The sequence below is a fragment of the Rousettus aegyptiacus genome, unplaced genomic scaffold (assembly GCF_014176215.1).
Source record: "Rousettus aegyptiacus isolate mRouAeg1 unplaced genomic scaffold, mRouAeg1.p scaffold_m13_p_2, whole genome shotgun sequence".
Classification (NCBI taxonomy): Eukaryota; Metazoa; Chordata; class Mammalia; order Chiroptera; family Pteropodidae; genus Rousettus; species Rousettus aegyptiacus.
Window position 1 is genome coordinate 64,275,917 of NW_023416295.1, and position 26,043 is coordinate 64,301,959.

General features: G+C 39.6%; 1 protein-coding gene across 5 annotated transcripts in view; it reads right to left on the reverse strand.

Annotated features, from left to right (window-relative positions):
• Positions 1-26,043, reverse strand: part of LYPD6B (LY6/PLAUR domain containing 6B) — a 150,514-nt gene that overhangs the window by 45,155 nt on the left and 79,316 nt on the right. For all 5 annotated transcript variants that reach the window (XM_036237080.1, XM_036237082.1, XM_016151131.2 and 2 more), the window contains one exon: positions 7,073-7,149. The gene's annotated coding sequence lies outside the window, so the exon portion shown is untranslated. The remainder of the gene's footprint in view (positions 1-7,072; positions 7,150-26,043) is intronic.

Below are 26,043 nucleotides of genomic sequence, written 5' to 3' on the forward strand. Positions count from 1 at the left end.
CTGCAACTAGCAGACAAATAAGTTCTGGAGATCTAGAGCAGTATAATGAATATAGATGACACTACTGTATTATCATCATCAAATTTGTTGAGAGACTAGATCTTTATTCCCACCACAAAAAAGAAATGATAATTATATAATGTGATAGAGGTGCTAACTATCTCTAAAATGACAATCAAATTACAATACATAAATGTATCAAATCAACACATTGCATACCTCAAATTTATGCAATGGTACATGTCAAATATATATTTCAATAAAAAAATTAAAAATACTATTTAATTACAAATGCAGTGCTACTAAAAATATAGAAAACAAACTGATTTAATATATAGCAAAGAACCATCCTATATTGTTGCCTCATATTACAGTTCTGTTAGATGACAGCTAAATGGGTTTACACCATGTACGATTTTGGCAATAATCTGATTGAACAGATTGCTGAGGCTCCAAAGTAAACATGAGTAAAAATTCTTGCCGCACACCTGATCAAAGTATGCCTAAAATTTAAAAAGAGAAGATAGACCCCTATGATCAGTGTGTATGCTGCAGGTGATAGTACTGTCCAAGCACATTTATTCGTTGTTCATCTGGTGGTGTCGCAGTGCGTGGCTGACACAGATCTAACATCCTAGAGTAACCACCTTTGCCCTTTTTATCCTAACACAGACCCACGTTTAGAGAACAGGGCGGAAACACAGCTAATAAGTAGACGGGACCCAATGTGCATAGGTTAAATGTGGAAAGTGATCGTTGTGAGAACAGTTGAATTGCGCATGGGCTTGTTGTGTTTTGACACAGAAGTTTTCATCTCTATTTTAGGAAGACTTCCTAAAGATGAGATTTCAAGAGCCATCTAAGGTTAAATTTGAAATGCTGTGCTTTAGTTGGATTGCTTAAAACAACCTTTCAAGGAAGAGCCACTGAGGATTATAAGAAAGTTACAAAATTACCCATTGCTGGGGGATTAAAAACTGATGGCTGCATGTGCAGATGTGTAAATACGCATTCTAATCATTTAATATGCCTTCTCCAGCTCAACCAACAGCCAGCCTAGAGCAGAATTCTCTCTTTTTTTTTTTTTTAACTCCCTTTCTGTGTTTATTGTTAAGCAATCATCTTCAATGCTAGAAAAAATAAAGGAGGAGCTTACATAAACTTTTGGGTATTGTCTTCCTACAACACTGGTCATAAAACCAGCAAGAAAGGGAAACAGTGAAACCCAACAACCATAGAGTGAGTCAGAACTGCAGCAAAATTCAAGGAAATAACCATTTTTGAACCATCTTCTATGAGGATAATGTAAACAAACATCCTCTTCAGGAGTCATGAGGGCCATTGCGTGTGCTCAAGGATGGCCTGTTGACCAGACCCATCACAGGAAGCAATTACATTTATTACCAGGCAAGAACAGCCCCAAGTCCTCAGAAACAAAAGCAGCTTCCTGCCTGTGTTCTCTTCTTTCATTCTTTTGCAAAGGCAGGTTGAGTTATTCCATAAAGCACTATTTAGAGAATCTCTGCTATAAAGATCTCCCCGTCAGGTTTTCACGTCTATGCTAGGGAATAAATTGTAGCAGCTGGTTTGAATAAGAAGAAAAGAAAGCAAGCATCCAAAAAGAAAAAGTACTTAATGCAGGTAGGACAAGATTATAAACTCTTCAAGATTAGCCGAAGGAAAACAGTTTCCACTAGTTTGAGGAAAGCATCTCTAGGAATTCTTGCTTGATCATCAAGAAATCTGGCCTTCTGGAGAAGTTCCTGGTGTGGGAGGGTGAGAAGTGATGGAATGGCAGGGGCAGCCAGCAGCACGGGTCTCTCTAACCGCATGTTCTGCCCTTGCTGGTAGGGCCCATGCCCTTCCAGATTGACACCACAACTAGCCAACTAACATCCTCCTGACATCCTCGACCTCCTACATTTAAACTTTCAGCTCTTCCTAACTGGAGACCACATTAGGGTGAACATGCAGGTTCTTATGGATGCAGAAGTTGTGGCAAAACCTCTCAGCAGAGAGAACTTTGCTAAGAGTCAGGAAGATATTCTTTCCATTAACTTAAGAGGCATTTGAGGTTAATGCACAAACTGTGGAGTCAGTCTGCCTGGGTAAAATCCCAACTCTGGCACTTAGTACCATTATGGCATTGGGGGAAGTTACTTAACCACTCTGTGCCTTGGTTTTCTCATCTATAAAATGGGGATAAAATATTACCTGCTCGTCAGATTTTGTAATAACCAAATGCATTCAGATATGTAAAGGACTTAAAACAGTGTTGGCATATAGTCAGAACAATATTAATATTTGCTATTACTTTTACTATCTTTATTAGAATACTCCTGGGTATGTTATGGAAGACCTCTGTTTTCCAGACTTCTCTCAGATGAGCTGACAACACCATTCCTATGCCAGGATGGTTTAAAGGCAAAATAAAATAATTTTAAAATAAAGTAATTTCAAATTGCTTTCATATCAAAGTTTAGAGCCTATGATAAAATTTCAATGGCCATGAATTCTCTGCAGCAATTCCATTAACGGATGGAGTCTATTTTCAAACCCCCCCTACCCCACCCCATGTGCTAGCCGTATGACTTTTTTGACCAATGGACTGTGCGGCTTCCACTCTTACACTCTTGCTGGACAGCTCTGTCTTGTCAAAAAGGCTGGGCTAGCCTATTAGAGGATGAGACCACATAATAGAGATGAGTTATCTCTGCTGAGGTCCTTTAGATCAACCACCTTCCAGGCTGAGTACTATAGAATGAGTGACCCCAGGCGAGACTAGCAGAGTCCAGTCCAATTGCTGATCCACAGATTCAGGAGCAAATAACATGGTTGCTGTTTTAAGCCACTAAGTTTGGGGTGGTTTATTATTATGCAATAGATAACTCATATAGAGCCCTAAACAAATGAGGCTATTGTCAATAGCATTTCAAACACACACACACACATGAAACCAGGCCACCTGTCTCTTTGCCAGCAGGTTTACCACTCACCTCATGGTGCTTCCAAGCTCTCATCTCACCCACCTAGTGGCCACCCAGTGAGGCCACCACAGTCAGCATGTTAACTTTGGAAAAGCTAAGACCAATTAATGATCAAATCTAGAGAGGTCAAGGCAAGCTTTCTATGCCAAAATAGGTACCAAATTAGGTCTTTGCAGAGGGCGTTAGTGTGGGAACTCAGGATTTTATTCCTTTCAGTCTGTGATAGACTATATATGGGCCAGAAATGGCACAATTTCGCCTCCTTGGAAGTAGCTTCATATCATGGTCTTGGAAGAATGAACACATAATGAAGCAGATAGACACCTTCAAGACATGAGCAAATCGATTCAAGGTCAGCATCACCAGGTGAGAATCAGAGGAGCCAGTCAGAACAAACCATGTAATCTCTAAGGTCCCGATATGTGGCTCCAAGAATGCAGAAAATCCCAAACACTTTCATTTTTTCTGCTGGTCGCAGCAAGAGAATGATTACATCGAAAGCTTTGATTTTGCTGTGACCGAAGCAAAACCCCATACTACACACAATACAAAGGGAAAAAATACCAAGTTCCACAGATCAGTGTTCTTTCATCTGTAATATGCTGGAAGAATTGGTAAACAATTGGGAGAATTGATAGGAAAATCACTCTGAAATATATTATGAAAGATTTTGGAGGCCTAAGTCCTTGTCTGTGGTGGCCACGTCTAAATGAAACAATCTTATTAATTTGATAAGTTGGATCAGCTAAAGGTTCTTACAGAAGCCAGTAGCATTTCCCATGCATATATTTGTTCATTTCTTATTTATTGAGCACATACATTGAACTGTCTATTCTGTGGGTAAGCATGGGGAGAAAGTTGGTGGGGTGCACAGAGTGGAGATGACAAAAGTTATACAAAAGTAGTTGACACATTTCACCTTCTAAGAGTTTACAGGTCTGGTCATCTTGAAAGACAATATTTTCTGCTTGAAGCAACCCAGAGTAACCCAACTGAGCCCTGCCAAAGTTGTTGCATCAATTGGAACTGATAAGGTTATAAATCAAGAAAGTTCAGAAAACTCCTGGAATTACAGAGCTGACTAGATCTAAGTGGTCCACAGATTAAGATACTAAAATTAAGCAATTTATCCAAAGACTTGCAGCTAGTTTCAGTGCAGAGCCAAATTTGGGTCTCCTTGGCTCCAAGCCAGCAGAACTGCCAAACCCCACTCAAGATACAAGGTGTTTACAATGAAAGAGGGCAGAGAGACTCTACAATTCCAATCTGTCAGCCGACAGAAATTAGCTATTCAATACGGTGAGCAGAAGCTCTGCACTTGTCACATGGGAGCAACTCAAGGATACACCCTCTGTGGACTAAACTTAAGAGCCCTCTAACCATATACAGCAGCCATTAAAACTGGCTTATGACAACAAAGGAACAAGAAAGTACTTGTTAAATTTAAAATTCAAAACATAGATACATGGTAACTATGTGAACAAACTATACACAAGGGAACAGGCAATCGCAAAACATACTTGTGTGTTCGTGACTGTAGGGTTGGCATGTTTTAAAACTAAGTGATTTTCAGTCTTCATTATTTTCTCTATATTCTCTATAAGCCAAACATGCTTTCATGATCTTGAACTACTTATATATTTTTTAATGTTCTGAGTACATCAGTGCAGAAAAGACGAAATGTCAATGGTAGGTGATCAGAGGGCAAATGGCATGTGAGCAGGGTCAAGTGTGAAAGTCAAGTGGAATGCCAGCCATCAATGCCTGCATGTGGGTTGAAACTGCAGCACGGTCAAATCCTGGTCCGTGCTGCTCAGTCAGTTATAACCCCATTCTGCGACTTTTTAGCTTGGCCATCTAATTATAGGCAACTTACCCAATCTCTTTAAACCTCAGTTTTCTCAACTGTAAAAGGTGGATATTAATAGGACCTTCCTCATTAATAAGAGAGAATAATGCAAATAAAATGCTTAGTCTAGTGCCTGGCAGAAAATAGGAGCCAATACATGTTAGCTGTCACGATGGTAGCGACAGAGATGGTAAGTACTAGTTATTATTTTTCATTACCATTGTTATCATTATTATGATTATCATTATTATGACGATGATGTTCCTAATGCTATGGTTAAAACTATAACTAAAAAGGCATTAAGTTTCCTTGCTCTGGAAGATCACCTACTGTTCTCTATGTGTCTCATTGCTGGACTATTGCTTCTCTAATGTCCATATTCTTAGAGTTTATTAATAGCAGACTCTTAAGTTGAAGTAACAGCTTGCACACCACCCAATATCATCTGAGGGAGAACAGTGATGATAATAGACAGATTCCAACCTGTTTTCTTGGGCCTAATTAGGATAATATGATATCATCCTTTAAAAAAGGTAAAGTTTTGCAATGACATAAATGGACCTAGAGGTTATTATGCTGAGTGAAATAAGTCAGAGGGAGAAAGATAAATACCATATGATTTCACTTATACGTGGAATCTAAGGAACAAAAAGAACAAACGAATCAAAAGTAGACTCACGAATATAGTGGACAATTTGGTAATGGACATAGAGGAGAGAGGATAAGGGGCTGGGAGAATGGGGTAAAGCATGGCATAGGGAAGGCAGTTAGCATTCATATATTGGCTAGGTGAAAAACCAGAGAAGAGAAGAGCAATTAGGGGGATTGTTTTATGAATCATATAAATGTCTAACCAATATACTGTATACTTGAAACCAATTAAAATAAATAAATTTTTTAAAAAATTAATTATATTAGATCCCACTGTTTAAAAAGTACTTATGAGAACACTGTGATGAAATGTTAATGATGGAAATGTATCTCTGAAATTTTTGTGTGTGTGTGTTAAATCACTGATGAGTCATTGTCTCTACTTTTGCTTAATTTCAAGATTAAATTCAGAGTTGTTAATAACTTAGATGTTACAATAGTAAATTAAATAACAGGATCCACAATTATGTACACATCTGGCCACAATGGTATCAAAACAAATATACCTAGAAAAATATCTGGAACAAACATACAGCATGTCAATTAAAAAAAAATGGTAAAGCATCTCAGTAGATAGTCTACAGAATTCTGCTTTGTACTTGAAAGATATAATTACCATTAATAAACATAAGGCTAATAATTCAATCTGCTCTTTGGACAAGAAACAGGAAGGTAAACATGGCCCTGGTCCCATCACCTCACAATCTCAGATGACTTCTTTTGGAGGCTGCCTCCCTTACCTGTCAGTTTCAAGGTGGGAGGTTTGTTTGCAAGGAAGAGGGCCTCAGGGCTGGAAGCTGAGAGCCCTTGCCAGGGAGATTACTCAGCAGACCAAGCTCAGGTCCCTGAAGCCTCAAAAAGACATTCGTGGCTTTGGCAGCCTGAACTCAGAAAACCAGACCTCAGATTCAGTTTTTTCCCTGGGAAAATGAAAAGGGGCCTAACAACTGAACCTAGTCATTGTGGGTATTAAGTACCACATCTAAACAAAAATAGCAAAATGAAGTAAAAAGCAGTCATTGGTAAAACACAACTTTAAAGAGGCCCAAACCGATGCTGTTGCCTTTTCTCTGTTAGAGTAACACTCTCATCCTATTTTGGATCAGGAAATATTTTCAAATCTTTAACACTTAAATGTCCTATCATTACAAATGTCAATAATCCATCACCTCCACTCACTAAGTCAAATTAGCGACGTATTTCAGTTGACATACGCACTTTTGAGCTTTGTTTCCCATTCCCCACATATCCCACCCCCATGACCGGACAGTTACTCCAGAAGGTTCTCTTTTAATTGGCTAAATTAGTGTATTATGTGGGAAGCAGAGAAGCATTCGATCCACTGATTACCCTCTGGGCATGGGGACTCCCTCCTGAATGCAATGGACACATAACTGAGGGAGGAGCCAGGCTTCGAAATGCCAGGACTGCGCTGAGCAGCAAAGGGTTAGGATGGGATAGAAAACCTAGCATACCACCAAGAAGATGGACTAAAGATAGAGTCGCAAGATGTTAGAGAGTGATGACCTAACCCAGAGCTTCCAAATGGAAAGCTGAGGGCTGTGTGTAATTGCTTGATTCTTACCTTGAGAAAGAGAGAGTGCAGTTGTCAGGCTTCTCTCTCCAACAGCAAAGAGGTCTGCATCCAAAGTAACTGCCGGCCTACCAAAGATAAAAAGATAAGGTAAGAGCCACTGGTGACGATGAGTTGCATTTGTGAACAACTGGAGTGTTTCCTCAGAAAAGGCAGGTAGGTGTCTGAATGTTTGAAGACGTTTCAGGATAGAACGGCAGCAATATAACCAATTGAACAATATTAAATGCCTGAAATCCCTGGACTCAAGTCAGGTAGGGCTGTTAAGGTTACAGAGAGAGTGAGCTAATGTTTTATTAACATACACCTGGGCCCCGTCTAATTGGGAATGGTAATAATTGGTGAAATCATACATACCTCATCATGTTTGTCCACAAAAATGGCTGTTTACCAAGGCACTGGAAGAACTTTGTATAACACTGACATGTATCAGGGTATATTGGCAGGTCAGTGCATTCACACATTCAGCACATCCACACACAATGTAGACTCTATACCATTTAACCAACCCTGCTTTGGAAGACAGCCCTACCAGCTGACGAAATAATGACAACATGAGACTTGAACCTAGATGAGGATGTGGGAGGGAACTGGAAACTTTTTCCATGTGGACTCAAGCCACTAAAAAAGATAAAAACACTTATGCCCAATTTTTCAAAATTCTATTATATATTTTATCCCTATCTGTGATGGTTAATTTTATGAGTTTAATCAACTTGGCTGAGCATGATACCCAGTTGTTTGATTAAGCATATCTAGATATTGCTGTAAAGATATTGTTTAAATGTGATTAACACTTACATTGTAGAGTTCAAGTAAAGCAGATTACCCTCCATAATGTGGGTGGGCCTCATCCGATCAGTTGAGGCCATAAGAGAAAAGACTGGGGTTCCCCCCAGGTCTCTGGCCTGGTGGCCTGCCGTGACTATACCAGCCTCCATATTCATGTGAGTAAATTCCTTAAATATTCCCTCTCTCTCTTTCAGTACACACACACACACACACACACACACACACACCCCTTATTGGTCAGGATTCTCTGGAGAACTCTGACTAATACACCATCTAATGTCAAAAAAGGATGAGTTGACTTTTAAAATATGTATATTATGTAAAGAATACAACAGAAGAGGCTACAATAGCATGAGGAAAAGTTAGTCCACAGAAATGTATGTTGTAAAGTGTTAAGCTATCACTTGATGTGGTTCATAAACTGGGTTTTGAGCATTCTAGTGGCCAAAGCAAAGAAGAAAACAGACACAAGACAACTGCATTGACTCTAAGGTAATATAAAATGTGTATACCTCTCAAGAGTGTTAGCTTTTTCTTGTCGTTGAGAAATTGCTCTCAAGGTGTTAACCTTCCTTTCCTTGGGTAAATTCTTAAAGTATCTTTATAATCTGCATTGTGGGGGTCAGGAGGGAAAGTAATAATTAATAGTGTCTCTAAGTGTATGCAGTAGGGATCGCCCATAACACTTCCTACTGCTTCGCTCAATGTGAGATGAGAGGCCGAAGCACAACTCACTGAAGTGATTTAGCAAGGCAGAATGGTGCCCAAACATACAGTGGTCAGATCATCTGGCTTGAGCTGGGGATGCAAATTAGAATTCCTGGAAGAATTGATGGACTCCATATCCTTTGAGATATTTCCCAGAAATGTTATTACTTCTCCCAGCAGAAAGCTAAGTGGGTATTGGGCTTGTAACTGTCTGAGGCAGTGGGCTTGGGCAACAGCCTAGAGTAGAGATTTTCTCTACTGCCGATTAGGGGCAGATTGACTGAAAAATGCCCTCAGAAGATTTATAAGCTCGGGTAATATATATCTAAGAAATATAAGGTTTAACTTCATATTTTTGCATTTGTAAAAGTCTTATATACCATTCTGCATTGGAATCCATTTTTTAAATGGTAAAATATCCATAACATAAAATTTACCATTTAACATGTTAAGCGTAAGTTAAGTACATTCACAATGTTGTGTAACTATCACCACTATTTCCAGAACTTTTTCATCACCTCAAACAGAATCTCTGCACCTAATACCCAGTAAGCCGTCTTTCCCGCCCCTGGTAACCACTATACTACTTTGTCTCTATGACTCTGTCAACTCAAGATACCTCCTATAAATGGAGCCATGTAAAACCCTCTTGTATCTGTATTTTACTTAGCATAATGTATCAGAATTCCATTCCTTTCTTTGCCTGAATAATATTCCATTGCAAGTACATAATAAACACATTTTGTTTATTCTGGAATCATTTTTATATAATTAATTTGACAAGTAATTATCAAATATTTACAATGTGAAAGTTTAATTTTTAAAATGTTAACTTTATTCTAAGAACAGTGTATAAGAGGCAGAAGAGATGCTCCACAAGGAACCAATTAATTGTATAAATCCTTGTTTTAGAATAAGTAGCAGCGGCAAGAAAACAAGTCTATTAAATAGTTTTTCTCCCCTAAGGGTTAGGTAAATCTCCCCCACAATCTTAATTAATGTTCTTCATGTGTAAAGCCAAAGTGAGATTAGAATATCCACACTAAGTGGCCAGTGTACACTGGAACTCTGCATATGATAGTGCCTAAAGCTTATAATGTGTCATTCTTGACCTACAACCCAGTGATAATGGGCTTCTATCAAAACAGCGGATGTCAAGAAGTCAGAAACATGGGTCTTACGACAAACACAGCAACTCCCTATGCAGACATCTGAATAGCTGAAAGACAAAACCAAGAAGCTGCACTCCACTCTGGTTTTCATCTTCAGTGTATAAAAGAGCAGGTGGCACAAAGGGGAGATGCCACTGCACACCTGAAGTCACAAGCAGGGCCCAGTATGAGTCATCAAAATATGTCCCCAGGAAGCTATCTAAAAACAATCATTTTTGCTGCAAAGGAATTGCAAGCAAATTCAAGAGCCATAGAGGATTCAGGCCACTTTGTTCAGCATAAACTTCTCAGCTAGGAGGATCTACTGTCACTCAAGATTGTCGGCACACAGCTGAGTTGAAGTTCATTCACTACTTCAGTGTTCAATTAGCTGGGAACATGTCATTTAAACAACAAAATCTGTTATAGGAAATTATAGAGAATTTAGCTGTGCTTCCCTCCTACGTTTATTGAAGCCTGGCTTCAAGAGCAAGAGTATATTTTTTAGATTAAAAACAAAACAAATACTGTTAAAATTGTTCTTTTTAGTGTATAGGTAAAGAATCTATCACTTCTAAAAAGGGGACAATGTTATGGGTTGTAGAACCTGGACCCCAACAGGCTGAAACTAGGATGCTAATACAAAGGATTTCAAATTAGCCTACTCAGGAAACCCCCCCAATAAGAAGGCACTCAGTTCTCTGTCCCAAGCAATTACTCAGCCCCTCTTCTCAGGGCATCGGTCATACACTCTGGAAGTGGATAAAAAGCACAACTTAAGTACTCAAATTTTATCTGTGACAATCATTACGACCCTCCAAGTTGTGTTACATTCATTCAAGCATTTCTGATGCACACACACCCTCAAAAATATTTCCCACGGCCTGGATCCACTCTCAAAATAAGAACCCCAACAAGGCAATCGGGATTCATCAGTAGTTATAAAATTAAACCTGATCTTGGTAGAATGCCAGTTCCCTTCTCTTGTGGGCTGAATTGTGTCCTCCTCATTTCAAAATTCATGTGTTGAAGTCCTAACCCCCGGTGCCCCAGAGTGTGACTATATTTAGAAATAAAGTCTTTAAAGAAGTGATTCAATTAAAATGAGGTCCTTAGGGTGGGCTCTAATCCAATATGACTGCTGACCCTCTAAAAGAAAATTTGGACATAGACATGTACAGAAAGAACATTGTCTGAAGACACAGGGAGAAAACAGCCGTCTGCATGCCAAGCAGGGACAACTCAGAAGAAATGAAGACACTTGAGCTTTAGCTATGAAGAACACCAAAACCCTGCCAACATCTTGAGCTCAGGCTCCCAGCCTTCAGAACTGTGAGAAGAGACATTTCTGTTGTTTAAGCCACCCATTCTGTGGTACTTGTTAAGGCAGCCCTAAACAGCTAATATTCTCCCCTTTTCCTTTGTCCTTTGCATACCCAATTTCCCAGGAAGGAGTCTATAAAGGTTGCAGGGAGACTGTCTGCTATCCTTCTCCAAGGGCCTTGCTGCCATTCATTTCCTTATCCCCAACCAGGGCAATCTCTAAATCCAGAGAAAGTGACAGGTGGGGATACCTCACAAACACCCTGAAGACCTTTACTCCAAAACAGGGAACCACCACCCCAAGTCCCCTGCCCTCCATGTTATAGGAGCTTTCTCTGCCTTTCCCAAATGCTCTGTGCTAACTAGAAGTTACCCTGCAAGCAGCATCTTTGGGATTCTGTTCCCAGAAACTGTGTTCTCATTCTTCATGCCTCAATGCCCAGGGCTGGCTCAGATGCCTTAACCAACCTCAGTTCCTAATCTTCCTAAAAAGAAAAGGAAGAGTTGTGAGCCAAAGTGTCCCACACATTGCAGAAGAGTCTGGAACAAGAGATTACTGGGGACAAAAGGATTCCTGGTTGTTCTAAGACTTGAGTCACAAGTCATTACTTTCTGCTTCACTGGAAAAGTTTGCACTTTTTGTATGAGAGCTGTAATGAGAGCTGACTGACGTTAGTACTGAGAGACACAAACACCATGGTTTAATTTCCACACTTTCCGTAGACAATGTTTGGCCTATAGCACAGGTGGGCCTTAGGTCTGGCTCCAGAGGCTATGACTTAAAGGGGACCATGCTGGATTCAGAGGGAGACTATAACAAGATGGAGTGTTGGAGGTAAGTCACAAATGACAGTGGGAGCACAAGGGGTCACCTAGCCTGTCCTAGTGTCCCAGCTCCATTAGTCTCTTCAGTCTTGCTCAGGCCACCTCCCCAAAGCCAACACAAGCTTGGCACAGCTTTGCCTAGAAGTACCTAGAAACAAATGTGAAATCTCCTATTATGAGAAGTAATGCCCCCATGCAGTCTTGAAGCCAGCAAACAAGGCCCCTGGGTGCTCTCTAACCTGCGGTGATGGGCTGGGGGTTCCTGTCCAGGGCATATTCCAGCAGCAGGGGACAGCTAACACTCAAGCTAATAGCCACGCCTGCCAGGTCCCAGCCCATGGAATAAAAGAGAGAGCAGACTGATGTAATTAGCCAGGCAAATGGGAACTTGTCAAACCATTTAGATAACACTGTACTTGAATTTATTCAGTTCCCATTACCGAGGGTAATTGTACTTCCACCCCCTGCTGATTCTGGAGACTGCACAGAATTTTCCTAGCAAGCAAGTTAAAAAAAGAAAAAGAAAAACAAAAAGGATAATTTCTCAGCCTACAAATTCCAGGGCTCTGCTGTTAAATCAGCACACATCATACATCATGTCAAGGGGTAATCTGACTTTAGGAATCAAGAGACACACCCTGTTGAGAGCCTTTATCACAGAATCTGAAACTCAGTGATGGATTATGAAAAAATTGAAGTATCTAATTAATAAAAAAATTAAAATAAGATTCCTTATCCAATTCAAACTTCTTTATACCACTTAACAATTGATTACATATTACCCTTGCTAATTTGTTTCAAGTATCCGAGTTGCAAGCATCTCAAGATTCCATGTGGAATCTTATTCTTACCTCCCTTTAGGTGCCTAGCATAGTGTCGGACACAACATAGAAACTCAGTGAAGGCTCAATTACTGATTGCTTCTCGCTTTTGAAATAGTTTTACCTGTAGGGAAGCAAATCCACTCTATCTGCTTCATTTAACCAACACAACTCCCTCCTCACTCTCAGCCCCATCCCCTCAGCAAGCTAACACCCACAATGGGTCCTTAAAATGAATGGCCATTGTGGGTGAGTCCAGTGAATCATGCAAAACAACGTTACAGATGTAGTTTCAAGGCTGGCAAATTCTCGCCCTCTGTTTTAAAATCTGAGCATATCTGTACATTTCCTAAAACTGCCATAACAAACTACCACATATTTAGTGGCTTAAAATAACAGAAGCTCATTCTCTCACAGTTCTGAAGGCCAGACATCCAAAATCAAGGGTCAGCACGGGTGATGCCTTCTGGAGGCTCTGAGGAAGAATCTATTCCATGTCACCGCCTTGTTTCTGGTGGCTGCTGGCAATTCTTGGCATTCTTTGGCTTGTAGCTACACAACTCCAATCTCTGCCTTTGTCTTTACATGCCCTTCCCCCATGTCTCTGCGTCAAATTGCCCTCTCCTTTTTCGTATAAGGACACTAGTCATCAGATCTAGGGGCCACCCTAAATCCAAGAGGCGCTCATCCTGAGATCCTTAATTTAACATCTGCAAAGACTCTATTTCCAAATCAGGTCACATTCACAGGTACTGAGGGTTAGGACTTACATATACCTAGGTTAGGGCATACTATTTCATTACAATATCCAACACCAGAACACATCATCTTTACCACAAAAACACCTTCTCTTCCCAATGCTCTCATTCATATTAACAGACTCATTTCCTAGTCAGGACCCAGGCTCAACTCTTTAACTTAACATCAAGGGCTCTCGCTCCCTTGCTTTCCAATTCCAATCAGCTCCATAATCCACAGTAATGAAGTACAGGTGGATCAGTTCTACCACACAAAAACTGCTCATGCCAGTCCCCTCTCTTCCATGCATGCTGCCTGACGCCCTAGCCCCATGGATCATCTGTCTTGGACCAAGTCATGACTTCTTTCTACCTGCTCTCCCAATATCCTTTACTGACCATACTACCTGTTGCTGCCTTCAACAGAGCCCAATCGTGTCATAAGCCTGTCCACAAACTTTCCAGTCATTTTATAGTGTAGTGTTTGGGTCCACAGACCTCTCTCCCAGCCTTATTTTCCACTGCTTCCCTCCATTTGGTGCAGGAGTTAGTCAAAATAAATTACTGACTGTTCTTAAATAGCTTCTCACATGCCTCCAAGACTTTGAGATCCCTCTGTCTCGGATTTATTCATTAATTCAACAAGTTTATATCTTGACTATGTCTCCTTGTCACTATCTCACAAAGAACAGCTCAGCTCAAAAGACAACTCATTTGTAAGTCTTTGTCCAGTTTCATCAACCACATTGAATTCCTTCCTCTTTTAAAATTTAACAGCCTGCCAGATAGGTAAAGGCATTCTTTTTCTCTCCTCTCCATAAAGACTTGAGCACTTGTTGTCAACCTTATGACAGAAGTCTGCTTTACTCATGTACCTGTCCTCATAATCTAGCACAGTGCCTTGCATATAACATATACTCTAAAATAGCTGATTCAATAAAAGATACGGCAAGTAAATGAAGAATACAGTCCTTGCCTGCACACAGCTTACATTTGGGGTCAGGGAAGATAAAATAAGCACAGAGGTGAATAACGATGACCCATACCATAATACTCTAAGTATCTCAAGAGAAATGTAAGTGGAATTTTGTGGGAAGCACAGAAAAGGAAGTTTTGAAAAGGGAGAAAGTTTCCTAGCGGAGATACAACTTTAGATCTTGAGAGATAAACAATATTTTAATGAGTAAAAGGTGAGGAGTCAGGAAAGAGAATTAAATACAGAGGAAACAGCATCTGCAAAAGACACAGAGCCAAGTGAAAGCAAATAGCATTTTCCATGTTTCACAAAGAACAGAGTTTTCTAGCCCACTGACTGAGTGAATAGCAAGTAATTGAAGGCAAGGCTAAAACGGTAGGTCAGAATCGCAAATGCTATGCCAAGGAATTCGAAAATGACTCTGTAGGAGATGGGAGTCATGGAAGGCTTTCAAACAGGTGTGAAGTAGTCGCATCTGCATTTTCAGATGATCCCTTCTATGGTATCACAGAACCTAAACCTGGATATGAATCAGAATCTGGAGTCAAACTTGCTAAACGTGGAGAGAAAAGTACAAGTAACAGAACAACAATTCTCCATTCATAATAAAATCATGTTGATGTTCTACCATTTTGGCTTCAGATTTTTTTAAGAGATATAAACCATACCTGTCCTTGACTTCTCCTTTGTTCTCTTCCCCAGAAATAAACACTTCCCTTTGATGAGTAACCTTCCAATTTATGTTTATATAGAAAAAGGAACATATAGGTATATGTATAGATCCATAACTATGTAGCATTACTTTTTTGTGTTAAAATTATATAAATGATACACTTAGTAAATGTTGTTCTAAATTTGCTTTACGGACTGTGAAGCATCTTTAAAAACTCAGATTCCTATATCCACCCAGATTTAATTAATCACAATCAGTGTGTGTAGGTGTCTAGAAATCTGCGTTTTGAAAAAATCCTAGTTCATTTTGATATCACTAGATAGGCATTTGGGAGTCACAGGTGTAGAAGATGGACTGGAAAGAAGAAAAATAGAGGTAGGAAGAGTAGCAGGAAGAACTTTTTTTTAATGATAAGCAAGAGGCGATGCAGTCCTAGCGAGGGCAGTGGTAATGGAAATAGAAGATGGGCAACAGATTCTGTCCAAGGACAAAAGCAATAGGGCTTTGTAACTACTTAGATTCTGGAGTGAGAAAAAGTAATAGCTAAGAGATGGCCCTAAAGATGTTAACTTGAGTGAATTGGAGGACAGTGACACCATTAACAAAAATAGTAAACACAAGAGGAAGAACAGGCCCTGAGAGATAAAACTGATTTGGTTTTAGGTGTGTAAATTTGCAGTTTCATCAGGACCTTTGTGTAAGTAGCTCCAACAGGCATTTATACAGGCTGGACTAGATCAAGGGAGAAGGTCACGCACGGTTCATGATGCAGATACAGGATTCCATACGTAAAGGGAACAGCCGCGTACATGGAAATGGGTGTTGGTTTCAGAAGAGATTGAAGAGCGCTACGGCCGTTCCTTGGGGGTTGGATATATGCAGATGAAGGGCAAGTTCAGGAGACTGAGGAGTGGCCAGAAGTAGAAGGGCTTCTGGGATCACAAAGCCACCAAAAGGATCGAGGGTCGGGAGTCTGCAGTGACTCACCAGTAAGAATGAAGAGGAGGACTGAGAGGGATTGTTAAACTGGAGATTTGGTGACCCTTCTAAGAGAACCAGCAATTGTGGGGGAGAAGTTAAAGCGTGACAGGGGTTAAAAATACCAGAAGCAGCAACACTAAGCTACTCTTTAGTGTTAAAACTTAAAGTCCAAAAGAATAATTGAAGAATAATTATTTTAGGGTTTAGAACATAAGATTTGAATATGGAGAATGTAAGAAAGGAACCGGCAGTAGAGAGACTGGGAAAAGATGAGAAAAGAAAAATAAATGAATTAAGGTCCTGAAGAAATAAGAGAAAATTGGATTAGGAAATAGGAAGATATCCTGTTAAAAATGGCAGACCAATAATACAGTTCTCTGTCCTTCCCGTCCCAAATCCCCACTAAAAAGACTGTTACAACTATAAAATAGCTAAAACTATAACATTTTTCTTTACTATGATGAAGAGAACTAGCAGGAGATAACTACAGAAGAGAGGTTTTGAAAAATAGAAAGCAGGAAAAATGGTAACTTAGCTTATGATACTCTTTGCCCTACCCAGCAGCTTGCAGAGTTGGATCCCAAAAAGAAAGAAGCAAGGTAACCAGTTCTGTAGCAGCCCTGAGGGGCTGAGCACCTGAAGGCACCAGGCAGCAAGAGGTCAGGGGTGGATCTTGACAACAAAGAGATTATTTAAAAGCAAATAGAGCAATTTAGACTCAGAGCCTCTCCCTACCCCTGCATAGCAAAGCATCTAACTCTGCAAAAGACTAGGGCCTTCATTCTTTGGAAAAATTTAACAAGAGGATTCTCTGGATTCAGAGGCCTCCAGCACTGGGGTAAATTGTTAAATTTAATACAGGCAGACTAGCAATAATCTGCACACTGAACTGCCCTATCCCTAACAGCAGCACCCAGCTATGGAACCACATACCTTTTCCATCCTCTATCCTCCTTCACACCCACCTCACTCCTCCCTCCCCTGGGAAAGTAAGCAATTCTCTAGAAAAACTAGGTGTCCCAGAGAAACACCCATCAGGCGAGCCCCACCTATTTACACTGAATCTGCAGTCTAGTACACCAAGGGTCAGGCATTTGAAGAAAGCTTCCCACATAAAAAAAGTGGAGCCAAACCAAACAGATAAAGAACTAAAGGAGGCAATAAGATGAAGATTTCGTGGCAATCTAGGGGCTACTATGGCCCAGAGAGATAATTTGCCTAGCATGGTTTAATTTTAAAAATTACATTAAAATCTGTGTTTTTAACTTGTCTTGAAAAAAAATAAAAAGATCTGGCAATTCCAGACTCATATAGTAATCATGTCTGGAGCAGGAGCAGGAGCAGGAAAGAGATGAGCCAAGAGTGTGTGAGGAGATGGTTCAGAGTTTTTACTGAATCCACACAACGGCTCATGACCCAAAAAGGGGTTAAGAGCCTCGAAACAGCCCCTCTTCCTGTCCCAACATCTTATCATCCTCTAAGTGTTTTGCCCTCTGCTCCTCCCACATCTGTAATTTGGCCAAGATCCGCAATTTACTCCCGTAATCTCTTTTCAGTCACTCCCTCCAGCCTTTAATCACCTTTATGACTCTTCTAAATCCTCCAATTTGTCCAAATCTAACTGTGAAGTCTTGCATTTCTCTGTCCTGGGAAGATTAACACGCTTTAGAATTACAAAGCAAGAGTGCACGTGAAAGCTTTTAGAAGGAATAGCCATGATTTGATGTGTTAAATCAACTTCTCATACTCAGCTGCCCAGTTCAGAAAGGAAAAATGCAGAGCACCCAGGGAATGTGTGGAACTGAAATCTTGCAAATGGTATTCCCTATTATTTCTTGTGCATGGATCAGTGGGTCAAGGAAGGTCTGCTCTTGGAACCATCTCGAAATATCCTGAAGAAAAAAGAAGCAAAACTATTCATAGCTCTGAACGCATGACTACTACCATCTCTGCCTTGATTAGAAAAAAATAAACACACACACACACACACACACACACACGCACACACACGCACGCACACACATGCAAACACCCTGGTTCTATGCATAAATTTATAATCAGCCAAGCCTGCTCTCCCCAATCCAAAGGCTTCTTGCAGTCATGCTAAATCATCAAACAATTTGCCCTGACTGGAGGTAATCACAATACATAAATAAATTCCTGCCAAATGAGAATAAATTTAAACTCCTCTCAAAGGTTTTCAAGAGACAGGAAAGCCAGCCCTTCAGAGATACTTTCTGGGTTAATGAGCTAGGTTATTCCATTTATCAAACAAGCCAATGGTAACTTAGTAGTTGGACTGATACAAGTTCTTTCTTGAACTGCTTCACTGTGGGGTTTTTCCTTTGTGATGTATTTCATTTTAAACATGCCGTTTTTGGTCATACAACTACCTCCAAAGCTCTTGAAAGCAAAGTAAGGATTGCTACTTTAGACAGAGTAAGGCTCAAAGAAAATTTGAGTCAGTGGTCACCAGAAACACTGAGAACTTGTGATTGGTATCCTCCGGTGTAGCGACAGACCCTGGCCTAGGACTGTGTGGGAGAAGCCCTTCATCTGACGGTCTCCCAGCATTGCCATTTGTGGGATGGGACCTCAGAAGGAGGCTTGTAGTCTAGATTCAGTTCTAGAACTTTCCATGTGGGCACCCTGAGTTTCTTGCCCTACCTGACAAATTTGCTAGGAAATCTTAAGAGCTAATAGTCTAGAAAAAGATCTGCAGCATTTGAAAAATGTCCTGAGGGCCAGCAGGGGAGGGTCTCCCATGATTACCAGCCCCAAAGCCTTAATGCTTATTGTAGCTACTTCAGGCATTTTCCTGGAGTTGCTTTTCCTTCACATACACTTGTTGTTATTAATATTCGGGGTTTCCCAGGAATGGTTCCTACAAGCATAGTTCTGGCATGACAGTCTGAAGCTGAGAGCGTCTTCAATATTTGGGAGTCCTCTTACCTAGGCCTTCTAAACTACCTCTAACAATATTATAACACTTCTGTTCCACCTCAAAGAAAGGTGAAACTCCTTCAACAGTCTAGCATGGCCTGGCCCCATTTCCCCATCTCCCCTCCCACAAACTCTATCTGTTCAGGTCACATTGGCCTTTTTCCTGGCATTCATACTTGTCATACCTACCACAGAGGCTTTGGACACGGTGTCCCCAAGCAGAAAGCCCTCCCGTCCCTTTCTCTTGCGCTTACCTCTTCACTGTCCTTTCTATCTCAGTTCATGGAGCCACTTTGCCTCTAAAGCCTTTTCTAACCTGTCTCACTAGTTTAACACCAACTAATAAAGACCCTCAGAGAAGTCTACTTTTCGTTCTCCTAGGAGTGCTGAACATAGTTGCAACTATATGTTTGCTAGTATGATTATGTAATTAATATGTATCTCCCATACTGGGTTTTAAGCTCTGTGAGAAAAAAGACCATGTCTGTATTTGTTCAAACACACTATCACCTTTGGCACAGACCAGAGCGGTGGTCCCCAACTTTTCTGGTACCAGGGACTGGTACTCCTATGAGAATCTAATGCCTGATGATCTGAGTTGGAGCTGAGGTGGTGATGCCAGCGCTGGGGAGAGGCTGCAAATACTGATGAAGCTTTGCTCGCTTGCTCGCCGCTCACCTCTTGCTGTGAGGTCTGGTCCCTAACAGGTCACAGACTGGTACCAGTACACGACCTGGGGGTTGGAGATCCCCGGACTAGAGGCTTAATAAATATCTGGTGGATGTGTAGATAAAAAAAAATGAACACCCAATCTCAGGAGGAACATGTTCTTCCTCACTCTGCTCTCTCTCATTTTCACCTACGGTCACATGTCTCCTCCGACAAGCAGGTCCTCTGTCTGAAGCATGGGGCCAAGCTTCCTGAGCAGTTCCTCAGGGCTGGAAGATGTCAGCTTGAAATGAGGTAGAGTTTGGCACCTCATGATATATAGTTTTCCCAAGGTAAAAAGGATATGGGAGTGAGGTCAGTAGATAAATCCAGCCTCCTTTCCTTTCTCCTAGAAACTGTTCCAAGATGTGGCCCCTCCTTGGCTCCTGGAGAAGTACTGAGCCAAGTGAATAAGCTGCTGAGACAGATGTGATTCCTCACAGCTTGAGAAAGGCATCGGCCAGGACAGCAATGCAGAATATCTTCCCTTGTCCCACTTCTCTTCCTCGCCCTCACTGTCCTGGGCTTGCACCTTCCAAATAGATTACTGGCACCTTAACCCTTCTCTCAGACCCCACTGTCTTGAGCATCCAGGTTGACATCTTGTGCTATCACCTGAAGCAAGAAACTGCACCTACAGCCCAAACAGTATTTTGAGGAGCTTCTCACTAAATGTCAAATGAGTAAATGAACCTATCGGAATATCTTGGCCTGGACTAACAGAAGGGAATTCATAATCCTTCTACTTAATTCTGCGTTGTTCAGACTCCACCACCAGCAATACTAATTTTAGTTTTTGAGATACCCACTTTAAAACTGTGTTTCTCAAAAGTCCTGAATGATGGACCTCTTAAAGAATCCCTGAACCCTCCCAGAAAAATGTGTGTCAGTTTGCTCTTAGTTCAGGGGTTCTCAGAACTCTGAAGCCCTATCCATTGATTTTCCATTAAGAAACCTGACTTTAGAGAAACAGTGACAAAGAGGAACACAATCAATGGACAGTGACAAGTAGAGCAATGGGTGCCATGTTTTATAAGGAACAGGTGTATTTGAAGATATATCAAGTGGGAAAGGAGCTAGATGTTTGTTCACCCCCTCCTGGGGGTGATTTCTCTGATCTCCCTGGGCAGATTTAACTGTCTCTCCTTTGTGTCCCTCCTGTGTTCCCCATGAGTAGGCTGCTACTTCAACCCATAAAATATCTTTATCTAAAGGGTCAGAAAGGGCCCCCAATATGGCTTGAAATGCCACAAAAAAAAAAGCATTGGTGGGAGACCCCACACCCATCCCTCCTTGCTTTGTAAAAATCCTTCTCAGCTCATGAGCCGTATAAAAACAGGTGGTTGTCTGGATTTGAACCAGAAGCCATCGTTTGCCATCCCTTGCACTGGATTGCAACAACTGATTAGTCCATTTCCCTCACTATAGTGTGAGCTCAAGTCCCAGTTCTAACACAGAGCTGGGTACACAGTCAAAGCTGTGCATAAATGAATATGCATAAATGAATCCTGCTCATCTTCCAGGACTGCACTCAGGTGACATCTTTAAAAAGACTTCCCCCATTCTGAACTGATCTCAACTCATCTTGTGATGGCCACTGACTACCCTTAAGTATCAAATTATGCCATGTGTTGTGGTTGTCCACCAGCCAAGGAGACCTACAATGAGAAACTTAGTCAGTAAATCTAGAGAATTCATTTCTTGCCAATTTTCTGGTTGGTTTTTCACTTTCTCAGAACCATTCAGCATAGATTTTCATAAGCTACCCTTTTAAAAGTCCTATCAAGAGTAGGGATGGCTCCAAGAAATCCGTTAAATATTCTCATGCAGCTGTTCATATCTTAATATTTAATTAGTTATAATTGCAATTGAAAAAAAAACAATTAAACTCTGTGGGTGTTATTTACTGCATCTTGTGATAATTCTTCCTTTATGCTCCTCCGAAGACAGACAATTGAATGGAGGTATCTGGGTTTAGAAACTACTGAGATTGAAGCAAGTTTTTGTCACCCACAGTTGATTTCCCTTGCTGTCCTTTTAGGGTAAAAACGGGGTGACTTAAGAAAACATCATTTGCAACTTCAGAAGATGTATTTCTAAAATTATTAAATGATATAGCCAAAACTTGATAGTATAGATGTGGTTTTCTTTCATGTTCTCAGCACAGGAAAAGCAAGAGAACAGCCATTTCCCATTGAATGTTCTTGCCCAGATCATAAACTCCTTGGCATTTATATTTCTCAAAGTCAGTTGGAATAAAAATTTACATACCAGTAGCCAAGAAATTGGCATAGGGAAAAAAAAGGAATTAAAGTGTGTTAATCTTCTTGTCTCATACAGGAAAGAGCTATCAATTGCTGGAAAATAAGTGCATTTATGATTTTTTTTAAAAAAGGGTAGCCCATAAATGTAATATGGTATCCTAGGTAGGATCCTGAGACACATAAAAAACAATAGGCAAAAACTAAGAAAATCTGAATAAATACAGAGTTCAGTTAACGGCAATATATCACTGGCTAATTGTGACATATGTTGCATATTGATGTAAGATGTTAATACTGGAAACTGAGTACAGGGTGTATAGGAATCCTCTATACTATCTCTGCAACTTTTTCTAAACATCTAGAATTAAAGTAAAAAGTTTATTAATTTTTAAAAATAGGGGTAGTTCCTAAAGAATTTTAAGATATGTAGCTTATAATCAGGTGGAGAAGAAGGTAAATTTTTTAAAATTTTAGTTCAAAAGAATGCAGGAAATCAGAAGAGTGCCTGTAGGGAGCAGGGACTGGTAATTGCAGTACATAACAAGCATAAAATTGGCAAAAATGAGAGTTGAGTTTTAAGGATGCAGTAACTCTTGTTTCCCTAATTAAATATTGGGCTGCCACCCTCCAATTCCCTTCACTCCTAACTTTTTTTACTCTCTCAGGCAGCTTATCAGTGATCTGTGATTCAATCAACCAATTAAAGAACTATTAACTGAGCCTAATAGAAAGACCCTCAGTAAATATTATGGGACCACATTCCCAGAAAATGCAAAGACCTTTCTCACTATGCCTCCCCAGATGTCACATAGGACCTGCAGACTGCAGGTGCTTAATAAACATTTGTGGAGATCATCTGGGCAAAGCCCTGGCCAGGCAGTGAGCACACCTGGGGAGCTCTTAGCAAAGACCAACGCTCAGAGCCACGTCAATGGAGATTCTAATTTAATTCATTTTGGGTAGGAGCCAAAAAATCAGTATTTAAAAAAAATAAAAATAAAAAAGCTTCCCAGGAGGTTTTAACATATAGCAGAGTTGAGAATATAGGATGAGTCTATAAAAGGAACTGGAGCAGACCAAGACTTGTTATTAGGGAATCAATTAACTATTACAGTACAGGTGTGGGAAATTTCAAATCATTACTATTTTCTCTCCAGCAACTACTAATTCACTCTGCTTATCTCCAGCTAGAATGTGTATAGTCTGCTTTTAAGAGTTAAGAATGTAAGGAGAGGACAGTGAAGTTTTATAATCACCATGATCTATTACATGGTAAATAAGAAATGCTCCTTATGAGTTTAGAGAATATTTTAGGCCTCAGAGTAGGATGTATTCTGAGGACAAAGAAATTTTAAAAATCTGTGGACTTTCCCTCTCAATAATTTATAGAACTAGACAGAATATCAGCAAAAATATAGAAGAATATAAAAGAACAATAACATCAATCAATAAAGTCTAACAGGCATTTATAGAACGCTCCACCTCAAAACAGCAGAATACAAATTCTTTTTGATTGCTCATGAAGCAAAGACCAAGAGAGCCCATACCATGGGCTATAAAACAAACCTCTACAAATTTATAAGAATTTGTATCAGCCAGAGTACATTCTCCAACCACAACAAATCAAACTAGAAATCAGTAACATAAAGATAACAGAAAGTTTTCCAAACATTTGGAAACTAAACGATACATTTCTAAATAATCTATGGGTCAAAGACAAAGTTTTACAGAAAATCTTAAAATATGTTTAACTAAAGGAAAATGAAAGTACAATATATCATATATGTAGAGCACGGATACAGCAGTGCTGAGTGAAATTTATAGCACTAAATGCAAACATTAGAAAGGAAGAAAAGTCTCAAATCAATAATCTAAGCTCCTACCTCAAGATTTTAGAAAAAGATGAATGTAAATCGAAAGCAAGCAAAAGGAATAAGATAATAAAGCTAAGAGCAGACACACAGAAACCCACGGGAGAACATCACGTGACCACAAAGGCAGGGATTGGAGTGATGCAGCTCCAAACTAAGTAAGGCCGAAGCTTGCCAGCAAACCCCCAGAAGCTCAGACGCAAGATAGGATTCCCCTACAGATTGCAGAGAAAGCTTTGTCCTGCCAACACCTCGATTTTAGACTCTAGAACAGTGAGGCTATAAATTTCTATCATCTTGAGTCACCCGGTTGATCATACTTTATTATGGCAGTACTAGAAAACAAACTCAGCTTTCAATTAGGGAGAGGGGGAAAAGAAGAAAAAGAAAAAACTGATTAATCCAGCAGAAGGAAGAAATTTTTTTAAATAGAAAAAAAGTTTTACTTAACAAATATAAAATTACAAAATGACATGGTGGAAATAAATTCAAATATAGCAGTAATTCAAAAACTATAGACATATTAAACTCAGTTATTAAAATAAAAAATGTTGAATGGGTTTACAATTCTGATTTTAGTTACATAGTTTCCAAATAAAATTTCTAGACTAGAATAAAGTGATAATATATATAAAAATATAAATATAAATATAAATATAAATATATATATATATAGAGAGAGAGAGAGAGAGAGAGAGAGAGAGAGATGGAATAAAGAAAATGAAAAAGATAAACCAAAAACCACTTGAAAAAAGAAAAAACTGGTGTGGCAATATTAATATCAGAGAAAAAAGAACCATCCATGCTTACAATGCACCAAGAGAAATAACTAGAATATTTCTAAACAACACAGTCTACAAAATGTCAAATGAAAGCTGACAATGATAAGGACAAACGGAAAAACCGACGGAGTGACAGATGTTCTCTTCTGAAAGAAGTGGTCTGAGAAAATACGCAGATACAAACCAGTAGGACTACAGATAATGTGAACAACCTGACCAGCAAGACTAATCTAAAAATATGTGTGACACCCTACTCCCAACACACAGAATTCATATATATTTTTTTAAGCACACAGGAGCCTTTATAAAATTATCGATATACTAGGTTTCAAGAAGTCTCAACGAGTTTCAAAAAATCACAGTCATACAAACAGCATTCCTCAACCAAAATACAATATTGTTTATCTCTGAATCCAACTTCACTCTAAGGGAAATTCAAATAAAACAATGACAAACAGAATTTTTTCACTTATCCTGCAAATATCTTTGTTGTGCAAACAAAAGTCACACAAAATACTGGTTAAGATGTGAGAAAACAGGGACTCTCAGGCATAGTGGGGGTGTAAATTGATATAATTTAGTAATATCTATCAAAAATTTAAAATACATATTTCCACTTTGTCCGCCAATGAAAAATTCATTGCTAGGAACTTTCCCTATAGATACATGTATGAATGTGTAAAATAAGGGTACAAGAATGTTACAGCGAAAGATTCAAAAATCTTAATGTTTACCAAGGTAAGAATGACTAAAATGTGGCCTTCTCAGATAACTGAGTATTAACAAGAATGAGGCAACATTATATTTACTGATATGGAAGAGCATGAAGATCTGCAAGATATATCGCTTCTCGGCCTTTTGGCTAAGATCAAATGAAGATCTGCAAGATATAAAACAATGTGCATAGTCACAATATTTATTTTTTTTATTGAAGAGAAGTATGTACATCCAGAAACATACATACCCAAGAATTCACTAACAGTAGTTACATCTGGGAAGAAGAACTGGGAGATGAGGAAGATTTGCTTTCAGTAAATATCTTTTTGTAATATATTTGTATTTTTACCATGTTCATGTATTACTATTCAAATAATAGGCAACAAGCCTCTATAATAAAAAAAAAATCATTTTATTTGTTCATTTAAAATGCAGTATCTAAATAAAATAAAATCTCTAGTGATAATAAGCCTAACAAACTGCAGAAATTCCAAATTCCGTTGCACATTCCCTTTAAATTCCTTTATTGATGAACCGTCAGGGCTAACATGTCTGTGCAATTAAACCAGCAAACATGCTCAACAAGATTTTCAAGAGGTTCATTACCTGACTGGTGCATGTAATGGTGATCAGTCAAAAACCGCAGGCAGAACAAAAACCAAAGGATGACTGCTTCCTTTCATGGCAAAT